The sequence below is a fragment of the Lemur catta genome, chromosome 5 (genome assembly GCF_020740605.2).
Source record: "Lemur catta isolate mLemCat1 chromosome 5, mLemCat1.pri, whole genome shotgun sequence".
Classification (NCBI taxonomy): Eukaryota; Metazoa; Chordata; class Mammalia; order Primates; family Lemuridae; genus Lemur; species Lemur catta.
In genome coordinates this window covers 43481897-43487896 of record NC_059132.1, presented here as the reverse complement: position 1 = coordinate 43487896, position 6000 = coordinate 43481897, and positions in this window count along the sequence as shown.

Here is a 6000-nt window from a genome sequence, read left to right as displayed (position 1 = left end):
ACTATTTTTTAAGTTAAAAATGTGTTGTGGGAAATATTTTCCATGGATCATGATACAAATCCATATGGTATGGTGAGTATTTCAGATGGTGTTTTAACCACTTGTAGTAACCATCATACGAATGTAAATGCACTAACAAGAAACATTCACAGGAAGGGCCCTGGCACAGTTAACTGAAACCTCAGTGCCGAAACTGCTAAGCGAGCATCACAGAAAAGAGAACTTGCCCCGTGCTTTGGCTGTTTCTTAGCACACACACATGTGATTATGCAATGGCTTTGGCTTGCTTGGAAATTCATAGATCATTGTCCAGAAGTTCTGCTGTTAGGAAGACCCTGCAGAACATCATGTCCCTGCCATTTCCGGCCTGGCTTTACTACAAGCTCCTCTTCCAGTTTCCAAGTTTCAGAGCCTGTCTCTGCAGTTGCTGCCTCCAGAAGAGCCCTGCAGGCTGGCGTTAGTGCTTCACCTGTCAGCAAGAAGGTGCAGGTGTGTGATCACAGCAGGGCAGCAGTCCCTTGGGCAAGGGCGTGCCATAACAAGGGGGCCCCTACCAGCCTGCTGCCATGGCCCTCGTTAGAAGAGTTTGGTGAGATACACAGAAGATCTGTCCAGGAAGCCTGCCTGGATGTGGGCTCCCAGAGAGAACTGGCAACTGTGTGGAAACTGGTCCATTCACTTGGCATACTTCATCTAAAGTCCTTCTCTGACCCACTCCCCTGACAGCTTCCTTATGGAGCTTCAAAATGGAAGGGTTTTCATTTGTTTCGGTTAGAAATAGACCCGTATATATCCTCACATATACAGCCACAACAAGCCAATTGTAAATCTAACGCGCCGCCCCCTACCCCCTGCAACAAGCATGACCCCCCCACCCCGCGCAACAAGCATGAATTGCACACGAAACTCCCAAAGAGCTTCTGAACTGAAAACTATTGCAATAAATGCTGATTATGACACATCTCCCCAAATTGTCTGAAATTATTACCAAGATAAATATTCACTTCCCTGGTAATGAGAAAAGACAGATAATAATTATTAGAAAAAGCAAAAATATTCATTATGGATGAGGTAAGGTTCAGTCTATCCCTACCAGTATTGGTATATTTATTTAGAGCTAGCTTCTTACCAGGGATGGCACAAAGAGTCCTGTAGGTATTCTCTTCTTCGATCTTCATAACCTTGTGAGGTAGACACTATTATGACCACCGTTTTGCAGGTGAGGTTAAGTAATATACCAAAGTCATGCAGGTACTAACTTCAGCTGCCTGTTACCCTTGGGAACACTTCAAAGCTCCTACTGCACTTGTGTGGGCACATACACACGCACACACATGCACATACACACATACACACATGCATATACACACGTACACACATGCACACACACGCACGCACACACACAGCTAGTCAGCACTCTGGCAAACTTAGTGAGGCGAGCATTGTTTGTAGAGCATCCTCATTATCTGGTGTTGGTTGTGGTTTTTGGTTGCCACTATTTTATTACAATTAATGCATTTGTAATAAATTTTCAGAATTATTGCTAGGTTTCATTTTTATTGATCATTTTATTCTGTTTAAAGAAAAGCTTTAGACAAATTAATTTTAAAGAGTTTAATCGAGCAAAAAAAATGACTCAAGAATCAGGCAGCCCCTTGAATCAGAGCAGCTTCAGAGACTCCAGTGCTGCCACATGGTCAGAGCGGATATAAGGACAAAAAAAGGAAAGTGAGGTACAGAAACAGCGGGATGGGTTACAGCTTGGCGTCTGCCCTATTTGAACCAGGTTTGAGCAGTTGGCTGCCTCTGACTGGCTGAAACTGGCGATTGGTACCTAGTCTGTTTACATATCCAGTTAGAAGACAGTTCACTGTTTACGGACAAACCTTCTGATCTGGACATAAGATGACGTGAGGAGGCAGCTTTAGGCTAAACCTAACAGTTCATATGCATCGCTGTGTAATCACTGCAATTGCTATTTTTTCCATAATGTTGTGTTATCATTGAATGATTTTTCTCCTGTGAAGTGAGATATGTGGGATGAATGGATGTAGGGTCTCTCACTTCAATTCAGTGGTCAACTGGGCCTGGCCAGCAAAATGGATGGAATTGAATGAAACCATGCATGTGTCTGTATTGTATGTGGTGCAGCTGCTTATGACTTCTTTCTTCTTCCTTCTTCCTTCTCTCTTCTCTCTTCTCCTTCTCCTTCTCCTTCCCCTTCCCCTTCCCCTTCACCTTCCCCTTCTCCTTTTCTCCTCCTCCTCCTCTTTTCTTCTTCTTCGACAGGATGGTTCTCTGTTGCCGAGGCTGGAGTGCAGTGGCAGGATCACAGCTCACTGCAACCTCCAACTCCTGGGCTCAAGCAATCCTCCTGGCTCAGCTTCCCAAGTAGCTGGGATTACAGGTGCATACCACCACGCCTGGCTAATTTTTTAATTTTTTTATAGAGACGGGTCTCACTGTCACCTAGGCTGGTCTCAAACTACTGGCCTCAAGCGATCCTTCTGCCTTGGACTCCCAAAGTGCTGGGATTACAGGCATGAGCCACCTCATCTGGCTGGTTATGACTTCTTAAGGGCGTCTCTCCCCACTTTGGATGTCTTTCACATTTTACATGAAAACCTCTTTCCTTCAAACTTGAGAAGTCTTTATCTGTAAGAGATACAGTTTTTGTTGACCTTTGTCATGTTTTGTACAGTCTTTTCAAGCTTAAAAATCTCTGGAAGTCTCCTTAAACTTTGAAGGTCTATCAGGACTCTGGAGGAGTTAAGAACCCAGTGGGGAATGCTTTCTGGAGCTAAACCCACATGCAGGAGACCCAGCATGGCTGAGACATCCCCTTGGTACTTCCCCAGTCCTCCCCGTGCTGCTGCATACTCACACACGCACATCACACTCACACAGACGTGCACACACTCACACAGTCAGACACAAACGCACACAGACGACGCACGAGCATGGAGGCACACATAGTCTCAAATAGCCTTACACACAGACACTCAGACACACTCACAACCACACTAATGTGCACACCCTTACGTACAGACACAAACACACAGGCACACACAACCACATGCAGTTGTCTGATGTCTGAGAGTTTCCAGTATGCAAGAAGGAAATGTTCTGGAGATTGCACAATAATGTAAATATCTCTAATAATGTGACTATCTCAATTGTGTACTTAAAAATGATTAAGATGGTAAATTTTATGTGTATTTTAACATAATTAAAAATAAAAATATACTAAAAGACAGAGATATTCACTGTTATGTGGCAAGTGCATTAGTAAACCTCTCATTCCTTTCATTCAGCAGCATCCCGCTGCCCCACAGGAAGGTGGGTTACGGGTGGTCGTAGATCCCTGGCAAGAGAGGGCCGTGCCCTGGGAAGCTGAAGCAAAGGGAAACTCCTGCCCTCTGGAGCTGTCACATGTACATGTCTCCTGAAAGAAGAAGGAAGAAAAGACACTGTTAGAGAAATGGTCTTCTCTTAGACCCCAAACCCTATTGTGGTGGCAGCTGCAATGGTGCTTTATAAATTCCTTCTTGGAGCTTTAAATGTCATTGTCAGACTTTGTGAAAACTCCCCTGAGGTTTCTATAAAGGTGTGAATGGATACACAGAGCCACTCGCCTCTGCCACCTGTTCACTACCGTGGCTAGAACGGGATTATAAACTTCCGCCAGCCTCCCTTCCATCCTCTCCCGCAGAGTCTCTCCTCCTGGAGTGGAAAATTTCCCCCAACTCCTACAGGGTCAAGCGCAATGGAGGAGAAAGGCTCTCCCCCAAGATGGTCTTGGGTCATTCATGTCCAAGGGCCTGGCATCTTTGTACAAGGCCAGTTGTTATTTATATCCACCGGACTCCCTTTGGAACTGCGTCAGTAACTAACAAAACTCAGGTCTTGTTCAGTGGGAAAAAACCAACAGTGTCCAGACATGCCTGGGTTTTTTGTTTGTTTGTATGTTTGAGATGTGAACTTTTGCATGTAAATCAAATAGAGTTTGCCGGAAAATTCATCGCCTGAGCAAATAAAGTCCACTCCCTGGGTATTTCCAAGTGGGAAAAAGATGGTTTGTCTGGAGAGGAGAGTGTCAGTACCACAGAAATAAAAACTCAGAACTAAAGGGTCAACGTCAGGGAAACTGGAATCCGTCCTCCCATGCATTTCCTGTTTATCCACAAACCCAGAAGGTTGCTACATATTTCTGACAGGAGCCAGGATCCCAAAGGTGATGTGTTTAGGGATTCTTGCTCTGCCCCTTGGGTATGTGCAATGAGGGGTAAATTGCAGCTTTCTTCAGGTTTCAGTCTACAGAACATTGGGATCAGGACCCCTGCAGCTGCAGAAGAGTGGGAAGCGGTGCCAGCGCCTCATGCACATCCCCTCGGGGTCTCATCCTGAGCCGGTGAGGCCAGGAAAGTAGGGGCAGGATGGAATTGCCCCAGTGACCTTCCCACTGGAATCTCCTCTTGCTCTAGGCCATTGCTGACATGTCAGCAGCAATGTCTGGAGGGGAGAGCGAGGGACTGGCTATGTCGTGATGAAAGTCCAGTTTGTTGTGCCAGCCCTGGAACTGTTTTTCCTGAGAGCCCCTCTTCACCCTTTCCCTGTATTGGGCCCTTGGCTGGCTTCTGGGAACTTGGATTGCAGGGGTCTTCCCACTGGTCCCTAATTGACAAGTGTAGTTCACCTGCTTAAACGGTAGGAAACTGTGGTTCACGCTGAACACCTGCTTTCCTTCAGGGAGTCTGGAATTTGGGTACAAGGTAGGCAGAGGGTGTCTATGTGACCAGCCTCGCCCCCAATCCCTGGGCACTGAGCCCCTAGCAAACATCCCTGGCAGACAACATTACACATGTGTTGCCACAGCTCATGACTGGGGATCTGAGCACATCCCCTGTGACTTGACCCAGAGACCACCCTTGCAAGCTTCTGCCTGGCTTCCTCTGGACTTTGCCCAAGGGCCTTTTCCCTTTGCTGATTTTGATTTGTATATTTGCACTGTAATTTATTTTATATTATATGTAATGTACGTGCATTTATATATGATCACAGCCATGAGGATGGCTGGGTCTGGTGAGTTCTAGTGAATCAACAGAACCTGAGGGGCTTTTTGGGAGTATTTAATGACCTGTTGTCCTTTTTACTTCACGGACAAGAATCCTATTGTACATAGGAGAAAGTGGTATGATCGCAGTATTGACTTAAAGCTTTTAAGCTCTCTTAGCATCTTTATTAAAATCCCACCATATGAATCAGGGTGGGCAGAAAGGCCTTTCTGGGATTTTTATGTTTTTAAAATTGGTATAAAACAGGATGTTACCTTAGCCCTTCTTGTTTTTTTCAATGTGTGCTTCATAACTGGGTCAGTTTTCAGAAAACAAAGCTGCTTCCTTCCTGGGGTCAGTTTTGCCTGTCCCGGGGCTGGACTCCGTGTCTGTGACAGACACACACCTTTGCTGTGCACAGGTGTAGACCCACAAAGATAGGCCACGGCCACACAGTGGTGGTCACAGCCACCGTCAGGAGCCTCCACACTCGTCCCATCTGCTCCCCCGAGACCCAGTCTGCTTTTCCAGCTCCTGCCTCCACCAGTTCTGTGAGATCACACTCCTGGCCTGAGACTCGCGCGTTTCTGGCCCACACCTCGATGCCCCTGCAAAGGCGCCAGCTCGCATTTGTACTCACAGCAATCTGCACGTGGGGTTTTCTCAGTAGTGAGCCCACGCCGTTTGGGATTCATTCACTCAATAAATCCTTATAAAACAGCTAATATATGTGGAGCATCCTGACTTGAGATCTGGTTCCTGAGTTTGCCCCTCATTCCCCAAAAGGGGGACGGACTTAGACAACCCTTCTCCCAGCCCCTTCCATCTGTGGTGACTGGGGCTTCCACCTGTCATTCAGTCACACCCTGCTTGTGTGCCAATACTGACCATGAGGAGACACCCCACTAATTGTGGATTGAACCTGTAGCAGGTCTTTCTGCTGTGG